The following is a 21,845-nucleotide window of genomic DNA, read 5'->3' as shown; positions in this document are numbered from 1 at the left end:
GTGGCATGAAGAAGGGTCTCCTAAGGTCGATCATTTGAGTGGTTGACATAATGCAAACATAATCTGTTGTTTTAAAGGACTAGTACATGGAAATAAAAATGCCTATAAAAGAGCCATAGCAAAAGGCTTTTCGGAGGTGCTTGGGGCGAATGATATTTCGTTGCGACTGTGCGCATTCTCTGTAATTGCATGTTTTGTAAAGGGTGCAATGTTCATTTTTCATTTGTCACTGCAAATTTCCACTTGTGTATCCTAAATTGTAGGGATGCACTATCTAGAAGGGGGATAGAGGTATTTGAGGACACCATGGCTGATATATACGACCTGCATGATTCATGGCATTACTGGCATGAGGAGGGAAAGGGAAGGATGGAACTTCGACACCCGTACATGTCTTTATCAGGAAATCCGGCCCACGTGCTAGTATTGACATTTCCATCAATACCAATCATCTTATTATTCATTTGACAAGAACAAAGTTGGAGCAGAGGTTGAGGCATGCCGTCCCAAAAAGCTTTGAGGTCTCCAAGCGGACAAGAGAGAAGGTGTATGCATTCCCTATACTGTTTCTGCCCTCAATACAGTGGAGAGTGACAATTGGCTCGACCCACCAGGGGTCAAGTGAGGGGTGGCTTGTTAAATATTGTGTCTCATCGGTCCCCCATGTTACCCAGTCAGCTAATCTCCTTGTGATTGTCTCATGGAATGTGGCCGGTATTACATCTAGTTGGGCTGCCCAGAGACTAGGTCATTTCTTGAGAAGGTGGATATTGTCCTATTACAGGAGACCTGGGCAGTAGAGGATGTCCCTGTGGATGGGTTTGTGGTATTTTGCATAGTGGCTCAGAAGAATCCTAGGGGACGTTGCTTCGGAGGTTTGTGTATTTTGGTTAAAATCCACTTAATTGACAAACTGTTCCCTCTGGAGTCTTCTCATCCATTTTTGCAGGTGGTCAGATCCAATAATGGGTGGGAATGATGTGTTGGTGATCAATTTGTACAATAGTCCCCACGCACAGTTTGCTAGGGGCTGTCTTTTGGTGTTATCCTATGTTAATGAGGGCCTGGTCAATCTGGCTGCTTTTAATGGGCTATTCCTTATTCAGGGGGCGGAGGGGCTTAATGCCAAGATGGGTGGCGGTCCTGGAACGCCCCTATTTGACTCTTCGGAAGACGATTTGACTGGTATTTCGATTCCTATTATGAGGGATGTTAGAATTTGTACAGAGCGACTGAGGCTGTGGAAGCTTCTGCATGAATGGGCTGTGTTCGGCCAATGGCCGTTTCCCTGATGATATCCCAGGCAATTTTACTTTCTTGTCAGCCTCTGGTCACTCAACAATTGATTACCTATGGTTCCCACTCACATTCTGGGACTATGTTATCAAGTTCAGTGTGCTGGGCAACATTTGTAGTGATCATTTTCCTATCTGGCTTGTGCTCAAAACACAGGACAAACAAGCACTGTCGTACCAGCCGGTGGTAGCCCTAGATGGCAATAAGTTTAGATTAAAATGTCAATTAGCAGACAGAGAGAGGTTGCAGAGGGACATTGGGCCTCATTAGGACCCAGGCGGATTTCGCGGTGCTAAATGCACCGCGAAGCACGGCGGAAAGCCGTCGATAGCGCCATGGGGGTTGGCGGATTTACCGCCCCATTCCGACCTCGGCGGAGCGGTAAATCCCCAATCCCCATTCTGCCCTTCCCCATTCCCATTCTTGCCCCATAGGGTATAATGGGAGTGGGGAAGGAGTTAATTACGCCACCGTAAAATACGGTGGCGTAATTAACAACGAGGTCCCGTAGCGCCATGGTTTTCTCCGCCTGGTAAAACCAGGCGGAGAAAACCTCCATGGCGCTAAGGGAACTCGTAGTACGGCGGACGGGTCCGCCGCGATTAGCGCTGGCGGAAACCCACTCCGCCTGGGTCCTAATGAGGCCCATTGTCATTAACAACTAGCAGAAATTGGATAACTTCTTTTCAGGAAGTTACAATCATCAAAGGGTTATACTAACTAATTTCGTATCACTGCTGTGTAATTTATCTGCTTTATTTACTCTGAAGACTTGAAAAATATGGGTACAAAAGCAGCCAGTTGGTTTAGCTCAGATTGCTCGAAATCCAAGAGTATTTTGCTTGAAACCCTGAAGAATCCTCTGTCTTCAAAAAGGGATATAGTTGGTGCACGGGCTGTTTCTAAAAGGGCTCTCACGTCAGGAAGACTGAAATTGAAGCTGAGTCTTGGGAGGTCTAGGCCAATTCTTCTGTCGCTAATGATCACAAGCTTTTTTGTGACATGGTGAACAATGGGCCCCAATCAGTTGGGGTTTAGACCAGGTCTTGGAACAGTGGAGCAGTCCCTGCACCTCTATCTGGTGGTGGCTCACTCTTGGTATATTAAAGATGAACCCATTTTCCTTGATTTCATGGATCTTAGCACCGCCTTTGACATGGTCAATTGTAACAAATTGTGGCGTGTGCTAGGATCCATGAATTGTCTAGGTGCACTGGTGGATCTTTTGGAGGGACTGCATTCATCCATCGTGGCTTGTGGAAGAAGAAGCGTGCAGGATAGGTGCAGTGTTTCTTTTCAGGTGGAGGAAGGGGTGCGCCAGGGTTGTGTGCTGCCCCCCCCCCCAGCTTTTTGTTTGTACATTAATGGGCTTTACACACATTTACTTAATTCTACTCCGGAGGTCCCCAGGCTGGGCAGGTGGCGCGTGACATTACTGGCTTATGCTGAAGATACAGTCTTGCTGGCCTGTACTCCCAGAGCCTTGCAACGCCTGATTGTTGATTACTCTTCATTCATGGATTCGCTGGATCCAAAGGTTAATGGACAAAAATTGGCAGTTATGGTTTGTAGCAGGGGCAAGCACCCTCCAAAATATCAGGCGATATTTCGTAAGGGGGTCTTGATTCCCAAAGTCTCTAGTTTTGACTACCTGGGGCTTAGATTTCCTTCAAAATTTAGTTTGGAAGCCCATGTTGTGAAGCAGACTGCTAGGTTTAAACAGGCTATAGAGGGGTGTCACGTGCCATGGGTATGTTTAAGGCTAAACCGGTGGAGTTGGCACTCAAGGTTTATAATGGGAACGCTATTTCTGTTGCCAGGTATGGCATGGAGTTGTGGGGATACAGCAAGGTTGAAGCCATCCAGGTTTTGGGGCTTCCTCGGGAATTGGGCTGCAGGTTTATTAGTGACTCCATCACAGTCCAGCCGGTCGACGATTGGCTCGGGTAACAGCAAAGCCAGTTTAACACAGAACCTAATTAAACACTTGGTTCTTAGGGACCCTTAGCTGAAGATTCCCTGGGTAAGGTATATAAAGGCAATGTTGTCAGACAGGGATATGGCGTAATATTTTCTCCTGAGGGATGTTATGCCACACACTGTTTTAAGCGCTATAAAAGTAAGGGTGTTCCAGTGCATTCTGGATAATAGGGAGTCTTCCGAGATCCAGAGGCCCGCTAACAGGAAACATGCGATTATTGCGAGCCCAGGTCTGCAGAAATATTTGCTTTGGGCACAGAGTCCCTTTCAGCGTGTTGTCATCACCAGGGCACGCTTTAACTCTATCCCTCTAAGAGCAGTGGTGGCGGCCTGGCCGAATGCCAATGAAAATCAATTGTGCATTTTTTGTGATGCCAGGGTAGACTTGGTCCATTTCTTACTGTTTTGTCCAGCTTTCTCTTTACTTTGAGAGCGTACGCTTAAACCACTTCTGCGGGTCCAGTTGTTTCTTCAGACTGAACCACCACTCTGCTACCTGTTAGGGGTGGACTCAGTTTGCATGGGTTGGGTTTATTATCATTTTTCAAGAATGTGATAATTTTGAGGAAATTCTTTATGAAACTTTTCTGAACTGAATGCTCTTGTATTTTAAATGTGGTGCATAGTTTTTATGAGGGTGGAATGTTGTTTATATTTTTAAACGTAATTATGTTATCAATTGGTGTTTTTATGGGAACATTTTGTATTCCCGAAATAAACTTTTTACTTACTTACTTAAACATTGTTTACAGCAGCGCAACTAATATAGCGCCTAAACATTTTTACGGAAGTGCACTGATTCTAACTATTAAACGTTTTTAAAACATTGACATCTGACCTGCAATCACAACCATTAACCAGTGAAGTGCTCTAAGGATTTCAATTCAACATCATTTTTCTTCCTGAGAACTGGGACTATTGGCAAACTCGCAGAAGCTTGATGGGATTTGTGGTCAGGCTATGGAACAGGTAGACTGCTCCTTTCTAAAAAATAAATAAATAGGGTGTCCGATCATTCTATACTATAGAGAGGGGTGGCAGATGGCTGTATGAAGCATTGGGCAACCAGTGGTTCATCTTACTGAGGATGAAGACTGCTGGCTCTGAGAAATGCCCCTGGCTGCCCTCTTTCTGATGACATCACTTCTTCCGACAGGTTGAGTGTCAATGGGAGCTAGACAGAAAGGTTGTGGGCGTGGACATTATGGCTGTGCTGACATACAGGTTAAGTTGACTAAGCATAAAAAACAATATACAAGCCCACAGGCCACGCTGAACAAATTCACCTTTAAACCTAAGAGGGGGGGAAAGGCACATAACGATAGGCTGCACCACCCTTTCAGTGGTAGTAGTGTTATGTGTGTGCCCACCGTTCAGGACTCTGTTTTGTACTCAGTTATACTGGCGACAAGTCTTCTGGGCCCCAAGGAGCAGTTGGGGCACTTCTTTGTGAGAAACATCCCTTATCCCCTCTTGGCACGTCGGACACCATGGTGTGTTCAGGGAGGAAGCGGTGCGGAGATAGCAGCCCGTGTTTTCTGACCCAGAGAACAAGCAAGCAGAGGCTGTGGAGACCTGCTCCCCAAGTGCAGGTGGAAGGTTCCTATCCTGTTTTGTTGGAGAACACGTGAGTGGCTCCAGGACTGAGCACCTACCCGCTGTCGGAACCTTGCAGAGAGTCACTAGAGTGGGAAGGTGGGTGGTACCACAATGCCAAGGTTGTACCACCTTGGTGGCAGGCAGCGCTTGATGAGAGGCCCCAGCAGAGCAAGACTTGTATCAGAAGTCTCGGAAGTCCTGGAACCTATCATGAAGTCCAGGATCATGAATTTTCTGTTAATGGACGAGTGCTGGTGGGCATTTTAGGGCCAGGCACTTCTTTGTTTGAGACGAGGAACCACATAAGAGAATTGCAACAAGTTTGCGCGCAATCAAGGAATTAAAGAACTTGAAACAAGTACTGATTTTTAAAACATGTTTGCTTCCTTTCTCTGCCCAAAAGAACAATGAGTAGCTTACCTTCTCAATTTCTTCCCAGCCCTGGTGAGCCTGCCCTAAAATGGGAGACATGGAAAGAGGACTTCCAGCACTATGTGTTGGCAATTCATGTCCATCTTTCAGCATTGACAGAAAGAGGGTGGTACTTATGCACTGTTTAGGATTTGAGGGGTTAGGATAATCAAGTCCCTGCCTGTACTAGCAAGTGACGTGGTGGGGAAAGGACAAGAACCCACAATTGGGATGTCACTAAATTCCTACAGCAGGATCCTTCGGACTATGGATTCACATTTTGAGAATAATTCCAGCTCAATTTTAGAAAGGTAATATTTTGGTATGCTGGAGCAAGCGGATTCTGTCACAGGACTAAGAGAGCTTGGCAACCAATGTCATTTTGGTGACTCCTATAATGAACATTTCAGAGATCAATCCATGTTGAGGGTTTAAGAGTGCAAGATAGGGAAGATATATGGAGTTAAGGAGATCCTGGGGTGGAGGTGTTCGCTAGTACCAAAATGATTGAACACATGATGTGATGCATCAAAGAAATGGGAGTTAAAGATTTTAAGGGGGAGAGGAGAGAGTGTCCAACAGTCAACAGAGAAGTAAAGTTAGAGTGGAAGCAGCACTTTGTGAAGGCTGGGCCTACCTACAAGGGGGGCAGGCAAAGGACAAGACAGAGTCAGGAATAATGTTAATGAGGGGTAGAGGTAGGGAAGTGAAGAAGTATTTTAGAGGTGTGGGAGAACTTTTCAGTTTTCAAATTCGGGGAGTTGTCCATGTGTGAATGCTAAGTGTTGGAAATGTGGAAAGAGAGGACATTTTGCACGCTGCTGTCAGAACCTCTCTAGGGGTAGAGTTGAAAAGGTATCTTTGAGTGGTGTAGCAGTGAGTGGATGGTGATGAAGGGGTGCGTTTCTCTGTGAGCCAAGATTCATATTAATGGTTTGGACTTACCTATGTTGATAGACTAAGGGTCGGATTACACTATTGTGCAATGTGGACCATGAAGAACACAAGTGAGATGGAGTTAGGGGCAATAGTGCTGCAGAAGCAACATGGCATGGACTGGGTTGTGGCTTTTGCCCCAAGATCCATAAGAGACGTGCAGTGTAGATACTCAGTTATAGAGAAGGAGGCCCTCAGCACTGTTTGTGGTGTGAATACGTTTTGTGTGTTCGTGTTTGAAAGGAATGCCGCTGTGCACACTGGTCACCAGCCCCTAGTGGGGGTGTTCATGACCACAGGATTGGAAGGGGTGTTGCAGGGAATTATGAAGTGGGTTGCTTCCTTGCAGGGGCATGATTTCACCATCAAGCAGATACCGGAAAGTGAAAATGTGGTGGTGGATTTTTTAATCTCGTGCAGAGAGAGCTGGTCAGGAGCTTGAAGGTGTAAATGAATGGGAAGGAGATGAGGACCAAGTATGTGAGAGTGCAAGTAGCAAAGATGCCTGGGGGGCTGTGAAGGAAGATGGTAATATTAAGGAAGGTATAAGGAGCGAGGAGGCTGGATGGAAAGAGAACGTTAATGATGAGGTCTTGAGGCAGTATCATATGGTCAGGGAGGAACTTAGCTTGGAAAATGGTTATTAATGGAAGGGTGGGAAGGTTTTCCCTCCATTAGGTATTTGGAAGACAATCCTGTAGTTAGTGCATGAGGGACATTTGAGTATGGCCAAAACCAAGGGAAGGCTTAGGGTAGATTACGAGTGGCCAAAAATATATTTGGAAGTGAATGAGATGGTGAAGGGGTATGTGGTGTGCAGTGAGTCAGACAGATTTCCTGAGAAATCACACTCAACCTTTAAGTCACACTTGATGTATTAGTCCCCCAAGCAGGTGTGAGGGGAGCAAAAAGTATGCATTAGTGTTGCTTGGCCTATTTACTAAGTGGGTGAGGGTGAAGGTGGTGCGTGAGGCTAATTCCGAGGCTGTAGCAGAATTATTTTCAGGATGATATTTTTCAAAGAGATATTTTTCAAAGAGAAGGATTTCCAGCAGAATGCCTCACGGACAGTGGGGTCCAATTAACTTTGCGCATTTTTGAGTCATTTTTACAGAAAGTGGGAATTTTCCATCACAAGACATAGTTGGGTCGTCCAGAGGCAAATATGGAGCTGGAAAGATTTAATCAAACCCTTATGCAAGCCCTTAGGATGTTGATCATTGTAGAGAACAGTTGGGAGGAGGCAGAGTAAGGGGAGTATGTACATGTAGGTTAGCCCCCCATGCCACTACAGGGTTGGTCCCTTTTGAGGTGCTGAGAAGGAGAAAGCCCCATACCCCTGTATGCACCATGTCATTGCGCAAGCATGTTTTGTGGAGTGGGATGAACAAAAACATAAGGAAGTAGCTCAGGACAAGGCTGGGAACATGAAGGAAAGGTTTGATATGCTTAAAAAAGCCAAGAGGGAGGATTTCCAAGAAGGAGATCAAGTGCGAGCGAAGAAGGGAGGCATTGTTGCTAAAGGGAATGGTAGGTTTTGGGACCGGCAAAGGGTGGTGATGGTGTTTCAAAATGTGGTTAAAGACACTGGAAGTTGTAGGACAAGAGGAGGGTTTCTAAGAAGGAAAGTTAATTGTAACCAAATGAACATGCATATCAATAGGTGAGTGAGGAGGTGTTTCATGGGTGAGCCTGGTGTAAATACAGAGAGAGACAGAGAGTATGTGTGTGCGTGTGTGTGCGTTTGTGTGTATATATATATATATGCATTGGTTGGTCCCCCAGAGCTGTGTTCTAGGCAGAATGCCCAGGGCACTTGCTTCTGGAAGGTTAGGGGAAATTCCAAAGGGAGGCATTTGGAAGAAGAGTTCAAAGGATGAGTGATGCTCTGGGCCATTTACCCACATACTTCATGCTGATGTGGATCCAATAAACATCAAAGAAAACTCACCGTTCTGGACTCTGTTTTGTACTCCATAATAAGTAGCTGTGGGGTGGGGGTGAGCCATAAGGGCGATCAGGGAGGCGCATTACCATAGCTTCTATGGAGTGTATGCTTTAACCACATACACACATCACAGGTCAGGCAGATTTAATTTTCTAAGAGCGGATAATATACAAACTAGTCAGAGTAATTGTAAGGGCTGGACCAAAGAAGCTGAACGACTTGTCTGTGAATTGGAGGATGAGAAAACCAAGTCATAATAACTAACTAGAAGGCTACGGCAGGAACTTAAGAATGTGCAGAAAATGGCTGACAGCCTGGAATGTAGACACTGTTGAAAGAAGGGGTGATTTTTGGGAAAGACACAGGGAACTGAGCAAGAGGAAATAAAATACTAATCGTACGAGATGCTGCTCTGGCTGCACGATGAGCCTCAACTGTCAGATCATCTCGTTGGTGAACGTGGTCACCAATCCCTGATTCTGCAGAAAAATCCAGGGCAGCCACCGTGACCCATTATCTCCAACTTGTTCTACTCCAGACACAGAGATGCAGCAGCACATGCAGCACAGAAAAGGGGTGAGGTGCAATTTGAGAATGATTTGGTTCCAAGGCTTTAGTTCTGTACACCAGTGCGCCGGGAGCTTGTGGGATGACAGCGTGATGTTTCCTGCAAAACGGAGGGTTAAGGATGGGGGCTGGGTCCACTACCCCGCAAACGCTGCCGCAGAAGTTGCAGAGATGCTGCCTGGCTTGGCTTTGCATGAGTTCTCTGTAGAGGAACTGGTGGCATCTAGTCGGCCTAATGGTGTGTAGTGTGATCAAGAGTGACTTAGCCTTTCAGGCAGACTCTTGTCTAAGGCACCACCAGACTACCAGTAGGTATGTGGCGTGAATGGAAGATCCTGGGGTTAAACACAGCCTGGGAATCAGTGGCACCTGGAATTAAGACACTGAGTGATGTGTGCCACTAGCATACAGAACGTCGGGCATGGCAGTGCTAAGAAATTAGAATGTAGAGAGTATGTGTGGAAAACAAAAGAAATGAAGGACTACATGCAACGCAGGAAGCTGTGCGGTGACTCGCTCTTGATCAACGTGATTGACGAATCTGTTCAGATCTGTTTGGTAACTGGCAAGTTAGGGGTGCTAATTTGGCTTTATAAAGTTGGATAAGAAGTATGTCCTGCATACCACCTCTGGGAGCATTGTGATAGGGGTGAACGTGTGGTCCTCCCTGTGGGATGCAACATATGAACAAAATGAGGAGTGAAGAAATGAGAGAGTGAGTGAGTGATAAAGTGATTCAGTGAGTGTGTGATTTTGTGAGTGAGTGGAAAAGTGATTGAGTGAGTGAAAAAGTGAGTGAGTGAATGAGTGAGAAAGTGATTTAATGACTGAATGATTGAGTGAAAGGACGATCAAGTGAGCATGTGAAAAAGTGATTTCCCTATGATGCAGAGGAAAATCGACAGAGATCCAGCAACGAGAAGATCACCAGTATCCTCACAAGAGCACATCTCTCTCGATCTGATATGATGTTTGCCTTCTAGTCTTTGCTGCTCCTTGAATGCATAAGTCGGCTCATCTGACTTATCCTATGAGCATCATCTCAGCTATCCCACTCCTTCTCCAGTCCTTCAGGTAAGCGAATTCCCCACCTCGAGACCGTTAACCATTCAAACAAGGGCCGGAATCGATGTGAAACCACGCTTATGAAATCCATGTTACAGTTTCACAGCTCCTGGAGTTATGTTTTTGTTGGCCTATACTTACAATAAGTACCAGTTTTTGCAATCGTAAAATTGTCATCATGGAAAGAACACTTATTAGACATGATCCAAATTTAGAAATTAGTTGGGTTTATAGTCACTTTTTCGAATGGCATATTTTCGAATGCCATTTTCTCGAAACAATTTTACCGAATTAATTTTTTTTCGAATGTCTATTTTTTGTAATTTTTTTTTAAATGGGGGGTCTCCCAAACCCCTTTTTTAACACTTTTTTTAAACTTACGAAACCGAAAAAAACATATAAAGTACAAAAATAATACACTCGAAAAAAAGAATTTCGGCAAAATGTTTTAAAAAAAATGGTGTTTCGAAAATAAGTTTTCGAAAAAATGACCGGATACCAATAGTTGTTATAGTTATGAAGTCATTCTTCAAACTGGTTGGTCAGTATGTTATAAATCTGATATTGTATTCATATTTCAGCTGTATTATTTTACATTTTAATATTAAACACCAATAGTAAATATCAATGCATGGTTGTGGGTTTGTAGCTCCATCAGCGAGGGTTTTCTTATCAAAGTGACACAAGTAAAATACTTTTCACAAATACAGCATTAAGCATCCAACTCTCAGTCTGACAAAACACTTCTATGGGGAAAAAGGTGAAAAAAAATATTGTGCTAAAAAGTCAACCAAATGATAACACTAACCTAAAACAATGTGGATACCTTTGAAGTTGAAACTAGAACTTATGGAATAGTAGGGCAGGTTCCCATCATGCACCTTGCTCACAGCAGGCTCTTAGGGCCCTCCCCCTCTCGCTTTGGATAGTCAGGCCCACTTTATCCTCTTGGGACCTCCAGCAAAATCCGCCTCCATTCCCATTATTGAGCCTGCTACTACTCATTTATCGGCCGCCTGATGCAGAAGCCACAACAGCCTGTTGCCTGTTCTGGTGAGGTCGTGCCCTAAAAGCACAATCGCGATGGTGTGTTCACTTATTTGCCAGTACTATTTTAGGTCACAAAGGATTTTACATGCTATAGTACTGCTTTGAGGAAGTTGGTCTTAAACTGTACTTAATGGTGTATTGCTTTTGGTTGCAATATTTCAAATGTTTAAATTAGCGTTATTTTAGCAACATTTCGATTAATTCTTGGCAAAATGTTTGATTCATGGTTTCAAGTAGTTCTATACTTTTAGGGGGAAATATTTTGTCTCCTTATTTACACATATTCTGCATTTGCAGTGAAATATTTTGTTTCCTTATTTTGTTCTTCCAATGAAGAGATCTGGTTCTTGGGGGGTGGCACTTTATAGCAGTACTAGAGCCAAAAGAGTGGAAATCAATGTGTAATAAGATCCTTTCTTTTAAACAGTGGATTTCAAAGTGACATGATCCCTGGAAGGGTTCCTTAAGGTGGGTCACTGAGTCTCCCTGGACCTAACAAGGATCATGCCCTGAGCACCGGTAGCTGCAGCAAAGATGGACTATCTTAGTGTGAATTAAACTTAGGACTCTGCATTGTTTGTGAACATCGAAAGGGCACGGGTTGGGTTGGGTATGATCAAAAAGCATGCAGTACAGTAGTTATAGCCTCATACGAAAATAACAACAATTACAGTAGGCTCTGCTGCAGCAAGCGCCTGGCCTTTGACGCCTGGAGAAGATCCGTTCCATCGGTATCTGCACAGTGCTCGAGCTAGCAAAGAGCATGAAGCTATTTGCATTTATGTTGAATCGCCATTTACTGAAAAACGATCCCCCGAGCTCAAGTCTGGACTCTGTGCCTTCACATTTTGTGGTTTGCTGCAGCACAAGCACAGTCTCTATGTTTGCGGCATATTCTCTACCTCACTGCAGCATAGAGGTTGGTGAGACAAAGAACTCACGATTGGAGCTGAGCCAGAGCCAAGCCATGGGGCCTGGCTCAACTCTAGGAGCCAAAAGCGAGCGGAGCAGGCAACAGATGCATAGATTGCTGTCTGCCTCCCTACATCCCAACACAAAACCCATACCTCTCATCCTGCCTCCTGAAATCGCTCATCAAAAAACAAATACCTGGCATCCTCCTCCCAGTGCCCCACAGAACAAACACATACCTGATGTCCTGCCTCCCTGCCCACACAACAGAAACTCTATGGGACTGATTCACAGAGAATTGTTCAATGGGATTGCACCATTGTCAAAGGCTTCTGTGAATCAGGCCTTATGCCTGGAATCCTGATTTTGGATGGTATGCATGGTGTAATGTAATGATTTGTCCAGTATTAAACATGTTCTCTTAAATGGGATTTGATGTCAGTCTGCAGTTTAGTGACTTGGCCACAGATCTTATCTCCAGCTGGTATAAATATGTCAAAGGCTGCGTTTTTAAGGACCTAAAATAATGCTGTTTCATAATGATGACTTACAAGTGCACAATTAACTATATTGTCAGTAGTTGAGCTCACCTGGGATTTTCTGCGAGACTGGGCAGCTGAGGACTGACTGTGTTGGTTTGTTCCAAAGGGAGGCACCAGCCGAGGAGAGAGACCTGCCCCCCACTCTCTGCTTGGCGAAGCGCTTGACGGTGAAGGAGTTAGAGTTAGAGGAGTGTAGGGCACTAGCAGGGTAGTATTTAGGCAGGGAAAGTTGAAGAAAGCCTGGTCCCAGGCCCCAGAAAGCCTTGTGGATGATGCAGAGGATCTTGAATTTGATCCTTGCAGCCACCAGGAGCCAGTGGAGAGATTTTAGGGCTGGAGAGATATGGTCCCAGGGATATGTCTTTCAGCCCTATTCTGGAGAGCTGGAGGGGGCGTAAGGAGGAGAGAGGGAGATTGAACAAAAAAGAGGCTGTTCCAGTAGTCCAGCTTAGAGAGGACCAGAGCACTGGAGACATTGAGCTTCTGGAGGGAGGTGAGGAAAGGGAGAATGCCTCTGAGAAGGTGGAGTTGGATGTGGGACTTCTTGGTAAGGTCCATTATGTGAGGGAGAGAGCGGAGTCGAAGATGACCCAGAGGTTTTTGGCCTCACAGGATGGTGGGGGTAGAGGGCCTAGAAAGGGTGGCCAGAGGGTGGGTGAAAAGTAGGGCACAGGTGTTCCAATGAGAAGGATTTCCATCTTACTGGCATTAAGACAGAGATGGTTAGCTGCACACAATGCCTGAATGGCAGACAAACAGTCAGGGGTGAGAGAGGAGGAAGAGGAGGTAGTAGAGGGAAGTTTGAAGGAAAGCTGTGTGTCATCAGCATAACATTGGAAATGAAGAGAGAAGGAGGATATCAGGTGAGCAAGAGGGTGGAGATAGATATTGAAGAGCCAAGGTGATAGGATAGAGCACTGGGGAACACCAGAGGTAGAGAGTGTGGTGGTGATGGACGAGAAAGGGCCCAGTTGCAGCTGGGAAGGGTGGGTAGTGAGGAAAGAGGTCAGTCACAGAGTTGTTTTATGACGATAGAATGGTTGACCGTGTCAAAGGCAGAGGAGAGATCAAGGAGAATAAGAACAACGGGAGAGTTAGAGTCGAGATTTGCAAGCATGGCTTTACAGGTGTTCGGTAGAGCAGTTTCTGTGCCTCTGGAAGCCCAGAATAAAGATTGATGGTCATGAAGGCAACCAACAAGCTCAGCGTGGATGCCCTCATCAACACCAACCCACTCTGCCAGTCACACTCTAGACGCCCTCATTTCTGGCGATATCCCCATCTCGTTGAGACCCAAGGCACTGAAGGCAGCTGCCGATATAAGGTCTGTGAAAACCAGAAGTGTTTGAACAACATCAGAAAAAACAACTAGAGTGGGAAGATGGTTTCCTGCCGGTACAGGCAGCACCATTTTGGAATGGATAGCTGCATGTGCCAAACAGGGTGATACACGCCAGGAGGACCACAAATATCGTGAATAATTCCTGAAAAATATAAACTAACCAAGCAAATATATAAAACCTTATATAAAGCAAAACATTGATTCTAGATTTATTTTCACTGTCCTGAATGAAACTCTATATGTAACAGAATTCAAAGTAATGTCAGCCTAAAATATCCCCTGTTTTGTAACTGAAACAGAACAAAAAATCTGCAACATGTATTCATGTTTTTGCACAAATACTTGAAACTGGTTATATTGCACAGCTTCTTGTGGGTTAAAACCCACTGGGAGCTATCCTCAGGCTTTCCGCTGGCACAAGTAGGAGCAACCGGTAGCATTCACACATCCTAGATGGCGGGAGATTGAGAACACAATCTAATGGTCTGTGTGGTAAGTGAAAAGCATCATGTCAAGACAAGCAACCGCCTTGGCCAAGACCATTGTGATCTCCCAACATCTCATTCACAAACTGGATAGTGCATGTAGAACCCATGGCCACTGCCCATAGCCCAGGGGCAGAGTAAAAGCAATTGCCCCGGAGGCTCCTTATACAATAAAGGTAAACGCCCATGCAAAATCTTTTGCTTACCAAACACTGCATTACATCATCTATTCCACTTTTCCGTTAGAAGAAAAACATGGCTCATAAATGACAGAGCAATGGGCAATTTAAGGGATACATCAGCCAGCGGTTGGCTTGCACAACATAAATGATCAATGTTTTTATTATCTCTGGCGCAAACAGTTTAGTTTAATACACTATATATTTGTGGCTTTAATGTAGTGCACACTTGCCAGACTCCCTTCTAAATAAACCAAATTGTGGAAGCCAAAGGAAAAAAGGCACATTTAAGTAGAGTGACTTACAGAAGTTTGCACTCATTGTTCAAGTTTGGAAGCTACGTTTTCTGGTTGCACAATTTGTAATTTTGCAGGTTTTAGACCACACATGCTCTGAATCTTTAGTTTTACCCCAATATGCAATTTCTGGCAAGAGATAAACAAAGTAGTCTGCAAGTAGATGATTGCCTGCAGTTCTTTACCTGTCACTGGGCTGCTGTGTCACTTTCCTTTACTCTATGAATATAATGGAGGATGAGGTGATGCTTGTCTCAGCTGCAGTTGGGCTCTTCTTTCACAGATGCATTCGAGCTGAGCTGGAGCCATCATTTAGCTCTAAGCAGGCTTGAGCCGGCTCCGGCTCCCCCACCTCTACTGCAGCATGCCTGACTGTCTCTTTACTGCTAAAGTGGACTCTTATTAACGAACAGACCTGGCCAAAGCCCCACAGATCACGCCTTACCCCAGAACATACTTTGTGCTATAACTGAAACACACATTTGGTGAAGAGGTGAACAAATATAGATTAGTATGAATCAATTTGTATCACCATCCTCAATTCAAATATTGAAGACTGGTTTTTAAGGGGTTAACCCTATAAATACTTGCACAGAGATTACATAAGGGATACAGGGTCTAGCTTCAAAGAGAACCTGTCACATATTTCAATTCAAATCTCTAATAAAAACTGCATTAGCGCAAGAGGTTGAAGCGAAAAGTGACTGAAATGTAAGTGCACTGGAAACAGACATTCTGTCTGAAATCTTAAAGGGATGTTATATAATTTAGGTCAGGAAGACAAAAAAGCCTGATCTAGATGCATAGATGGCATACAAAGGGGAGTATTTAGGCGATGTACTGCCATCTGATTGACCTCAGATATTGATATGTTGTAGCCAGAGGTAGTATCCATCACATGATGTAATAAGCAATAAGGGTCCCAGACTGATACATTTTTCAAAAATGATCAGAATTCAATGATTCATGGACACAAAACGTGCTCTCCGACTTGCAGAGTCTGAAAATATTAGTTTCATAAAGCTCCCATATCTTAGTCAAAGGTTATTCAAAAAAATATATAATCCTCATTTTAAACAAGAGTAGCGTTTTCTTCCCACCTTTTCTGAACATGTAGCTGGAAACCACACCTTTGTCACAAGGCAGAGGTATAAAGTATGTTTATTTGAGACATTGAGACACATGGGAGATAGGGAGGGAGAAATATAAAGAAAGAAGGAAGGAAAAAGGAAGGAGAATGAGATGATTATGACGCCTGATGAGCTGACATGATAAGGAAGGATTGACCACAAAAAATGTTTCCAAAAAAAAAGATAGTTCAGTTGTATTGAAATAAACTGCAGTTGTGAGATATCACTCGTCACTTCAACTCGCAGTAAACCGTATGCAATTTATATGGATAGTCCAGGAGAAACTGCCAAATAATAGCAAGTTTTGGCCAAACATTTTTTTATAAAAGATTGGCGAGAAAAGGTCTGCACTGAATGGTGGTCAGTGACTGAGGAATGTTCCCCATTAAGTGGGCATATGAACAGAAACATGTTGGGCAGAAGGCCATATAATGCTATATGTGCCTATTATCCAACATAGGTCATTTAATCTGTTATTTAGAAAAGATATACATTATACAAGGATGCTGTTGTCATGCTAGCATTTTAGACAAATGTTGCACTTTGCACAGTAGATGTATCTTCATGAATGATTTTACATGGAATGATTTATATATCTGAGTAAATATTGTGTTTTTTGACAATAGAATAAAGCATTTTTATGAATGAAAAACGAAAGGGTATTACCACATACTAATTTGCTGCAAGTCGAAGTGACGAGTGATATCTCACAAATGACATGTACCTCAATATACTTGAACTATATTTTTGTTGCGGTTATATATTGAGTCCAGAGAAGGGTCAGGTCTACATGTACAACTGTACTGGTGCATCCCAGAATTCCCCATTTTTATTTAGGAAGAATTGACACCATGCAGAGAGTAGAACAGGCCATAGACGGAAGACCAGTCTGCACTTGGTGATTGGTTTCCAAATAAGCCACCTAAACGGGGGTTTCCTGAATAAATGCCTGCCAGCCTCTTTTCCTTTGCAGTTGGTGAGCAGGTGCAAGTGGATCTAGGTCACCTGCCCTCAGCCCCACCCACCTCCTTAGCCCTGCTTCTTGCTTTCTGCTCTAAACTCTTAGATCAAGGGTGTCTCTTGCCCAGGCAACCGAAGTGAAGAGAAACAAAGAAAAGGAAAATTCCTGTTTGGACTTGTTCAGACCAGGAGGACCCTGGGCCCAAGCCCCTGCTCAGACAATAGGTAAGCACACGCAGACATGCGTTTTCTCCCTCCGTCCCCACAGGCCATCCACGCCATGATCAGACAACACCAACAACATCACCCCTCTTCTAAGGCATGAACTCCACAATGCAACAACATCACCCAAATCAGCCTCAAGCCCATCAACACCCCCTCACTGTCGACAACACAGAAGTTGATGCTTGCCAACATCCGCTAAGCTATCACTCATGCAGCCGACATCGCTGACCTCATCGCTACACACAACCTTGACACCATATTCATCACCAAGACCTGCCTGACACCCACCTCCACCCACATCCTAGACATCTTTGTCCCGGATGACTACAGTGAGACCAGCTGAACAAGACTGGGGGAGGACTTGCAATCATCCACAAGACATTGTGGCCCTGCACCAGGCTCAATATAGACAACATTGGCTCCTTTGCAGTCTTCTCCTGCCACTTCCCGCTCTCCCTGATGGACACAGTCATCTTCCATCTCAGCTACAGACCACCCAATCCCAACACTGCCTTCATCGGAGACTTCACTGACCTGGTCACCATCATGTCTTTCACACACACAAACAACATCTTCCTAGGCGACTTCAACCTCCCAGGCAACAAGGTCACCAAACCGATGAAGGAAGCTCTCCTTAGCCTTCTTGACACCCTCAGCCTCACACAGCACACAAAAGACCCAACACGCGAGAAAGGTGACATCCTCAACCTAATCATCACCACACTGTATTCCTTCCACTACAGCTCTCCTCTCCTGCTTGACTGGTCAGACCACCTAGCTGTGCCTTTCAACATCCTGCACACCACCCCAGTCAAGCACTTCCAGTAGCAATCCAGCAGACAAACCTTCAGGTCCTTCAAGAACTTCCCAGTTGAAGCCCCCACAAAGGAACTTACCAACCTACACCTTACATGGACCGAACACTCCAAACTGAACTGCGACTCTCTACTGGAAGCACTCAAAGACACCCTCTCAGCCTCCATTGACCGACACATGTCTCAGAATCTATGCACCTGTGAGAAAAAAACATCAGCACCCTGGTACACACAATAACTCAACCTCAGCAAAAGAGTCATCAGGAAACAAAAGAAAATCTGGCGCTGCTTCAGGACTGCATCTGGCCTGGCTCTCCTCAAGGAACTCTGAGCAACCCGCAGACAACTAATCAACACAGCCAAGGCCTCCCACTATAAGAATACCTTAGCAGAAACCAACCACAAAAGCAGAGCCCTCTTCAAAGTGGTCAAACACTGCATCAACCCGCTACCAAACCCTGCCATAGCACACTCCATCGGAAAACAATCCAATGCAGTCGATATCTTCTTCATCTACAAATTCAGCAAGATTCGCCAGCACATATACACCAGCCCTGCATCCTCAGACCCACCTCACATCCTCCTCATGAAATCTCAACACCCTGAAGAACATTCAAGACACTCTCAACATAGGACCTGGTAGAAACCCTGGCCATCCTCAAAGCCACATCGTATACAGATGACATCCTCCCATCATCCATCCTCAAGACCATCCCCGCAGAAGTTCTCCTTTCATACCTGGAGTTCATAAGCATCTCTCTAAGTCAAGGCACCTTCCCATCAACCCTTAAAACAAACAAATCGTCCCTCTACTAAAGAAACCCACTTTGGATCCTGACAACGTAGGCAACTATTGCGCAACTACCCATCTTCCCTTCCTAGGTAAGGTCATCGAGAAAGCGGTAGCCACACAACTGCAGCAACACATTGACACAAACACCCTCTACCAAACATATCAATCTGGACTCATATCCAGATGCAGCACAGAGACATAAACAATAGAGGTGGTAGACGATTCCCTCAGCATCCTTGACGACTGCCACCACAGCCTCCTGGTTAAACTTGACCGCTCGGCTGCTTTTTACACAGTGGACCACCAGGCACTTATGGACAACCTACATCAGCGCATGTGGATCAACAACCTTGACCTACGCTGGTTCAACTCCTACCTCTCCAACCTCAAGCAGTTTGTTCAGAAGGACTCCTCTAGATCGCCAATGCTACCCGTCAACTGTGGAGTCCCACAGGGTTCCATCCTCTTCCCAGTGACCTTCAATCTATGCACAGAGCTGCTGGGATCCCTCCTGGCCACACACAATGTCCACATCCACCAATGTTGCCGACGACACACAGCTATATCTCAAGATCAACTCCATCAAGGACATCCATAGGCTCAAAACCTGCCTCTCGCTGATCCAGTCTTCGATGTCCAGTGCATACTTGAAGCTCAACACCTCCAAGATCAAATTCCTACTCCTCACCAACAGCACCAAACACCCAGACATACAGACATGGTTATCCACCATGAACTCTCAGGGCTTCACACCCGGACTCACCTCCTGCCCCAAGTCCCTCAGGTTCCACATCGACAAACACCTCTCCTTCAACACATACATTGCTAAGAAAACTCAGACATCTTGGTATCAACTCTCCCTCCTGCTGAAGGTCAAGCCCTTCCTGCCTCCAGACAGCTTTAGATCCACCGTTCAAGCACTGGTCCTATCCCACCTGGATGGGGGCAATGCACTCCTTGAAGGTCTCCTGTTGTCTGCCTTTGTGCCCTTGAGAAGTGTCCTATGCATGGCCACACACCTTATCAAGGGTCTACACAGATCTGACCACATCACCCCAGCCCTCATCGACCTTCACTGGTTCCCACTACACGCACAAATCACCTTCAAGTCTTACTGCATCATCTATAAAGTAATCGCCCTCATGTCACCCAGCTGCCTTGCGGAGCAACTCAGCATCTCTGGCGGACAGCGCATCACCAGAAGTCAGGACACGTGCAAACTTGAAAGCTGCCACCGTAAAAAGGAAAGGACCAGAAAACAAGCCTTCTCTGCCTACGCCCCAAGACTATGCAACCTCCTCGCCGTCAGCATCTGACTCGGCCCCACAGTCCTAGAATTCAGAAAAGAAAGCAAGACACCCATCTTCAAGGAGCCTCTCCTCCTCAACACCCAGGCCATCACGTTGCTTCTTGTGCCATCTGACTCACTAGATGCCGCTGCCCCTCTCCTCCCTCCACCCAGTGCAGCTGTACCTCTCCTCTGTGCCCCTCTGTATCCTACGCCTGCTATATATCTGTTCTGTTGTTACCTCAGAAAAGTACTCAGTTATGCATCTGTAATGTTGTACACCTCTGTAAGGCACTCCGTTATGTATCTGTATTGTTGTATATTTTTGTAAAGTGCTCTATTGCTTCTAGAAGCTAGGTCCACATTCATTAAATACCATAATAATAATGATAATGCTATCCTGCTGAGTGGGCTCCCTGCTGGCTATCCCAAAACCAGAAGTTACATCTGGAAAGGTAAATTAAACCCCAACCAACCACAAATCATCCACATTAATCAGGTTAAAATCTGGAAGGACAAAATAAGGTCATTGCGAGGAAGTGCAATTTGGAAACAGGAATGCAGGGGTTGATAAATGCATGACCTTTATTCCCCCATCTATATTGTATACAACATGAGATATTGTTCTTTAAAGCCTAATCTATTCTGTATAGAAAGACAAAATTTAAAACTGAATATATTTAGATGCCACTTTAATGTGAAATTGCCTTTGTAAATGTAAGTAGCATTTCAAATATGGTTAGTAGTTGAAGCCAGTGTTGAATCATCTAGATCATAGTGAAATCATGACTCACTGTCATCTAAGAGATATCATGCATTTAATGCAAGAAGTGGAGATTATAGTTACAGACCAGATGTTTGCGCTACAGAATATATGCTGCAAGAATTCATTCTATTTATTCAGAATTTTGCAACGTGAAAACCCTGCATGCCCTCTTCTTTCAGTTCACATGCAGATTTAGGTGTAAGGGGTAAGAAAAGGGGGTTTTCAACTAAGTATCTGTTCATGGAGAATAGGTAATTTCCAGCCCAGAAGTACAAAGAGACTGAACACATCACATGCAGACCCCTTTAAAACTGTGCATGCATCTAGATTGCAAGGAACACATCGATGTTTCGTGAATACCACATACACATGCATTTGGAGAGCTGTGCCAACACATTCTAAGAATGCAGTATACATGTGTGTTCAAAATATAACATACAGATTCCCAAGGACATTACTTATTACTTCAAGCTTACCGTAGCCTATGCAAACAAGTCACTGTTTGCATGTACATGGCTTAACATATAGTCCAATGCTTGCTGGTCATTCTCTATATATCAAGTGGCCTTTACATATCTAATACATTCAATATCTGACACCAGCACAAGAGAGTTGGTGCATTATATATATATATTTTAATGATAATTGATGCAGTCTTTCTATGGTACCATTTTTGTTTGGATATTGCAGAAAAATGAGTAAAGTGGTTTCAAATTCTTTAAATAAGTGAATGCGTATATTTGCCTTATGTTAACATGTCATAAGTTAAGTTATGTTGTCTAGAGGAGCCAATTCAGAGTAGAAATGTTTAGAATATCCAGTATCTTTTAGAATAAAATATATTTAAAGGCAGACTGTTAAAATAAAAGGTGAATGCTTTTGTGGATTGATAATAGTGAGATTCATATAGGCAGGTAAAATGGCATTTGTATTCATAATTGTTTTGGTTACATATACATTGTAATGGTCTCCAGGGCAAAGCTGGAGACTAATTGGTAGAATTGCATTATTCTTTTAAATACATTTTGCTTTAAAAATATAAACATATCTACAAATGTGCTCAAGGTCCTGTGATATCCTTCAATACAAATGGTGCATGATATTTTTGATAGAAGAGATAGTTTGTTCTGAGGCGAGACCCAAAGAATGTGTATCCAAATCGTCCGTTAAATGTTTAGGGTCTGGAGAAGCCCAGCGGGAGCATCTAGAAGTGAGTGATTTCCATTGGTTTGTTCATGAGATTATTCCTTTGAGACATTG

Source organism: Ambystoma mexicanum, chromosome 4q (genome assembly GCF_040938575.1).
Source record: "Ambystoma mexicanum isolate Mex_15411 chromosome 4q, UKY_AmexF1_1, whole genome shotgun sequence".
NCBI lineage: Eukaryota > Metazoa > Chordata > Amphibia > Caudata > Ambystomatidae > Ambystoma > Ambystoma mexicanum.
The sequence above is the reverse complement of the archived record's forward strand: the minus strand, read 5'-3'. Positions refer to the sequence as shown.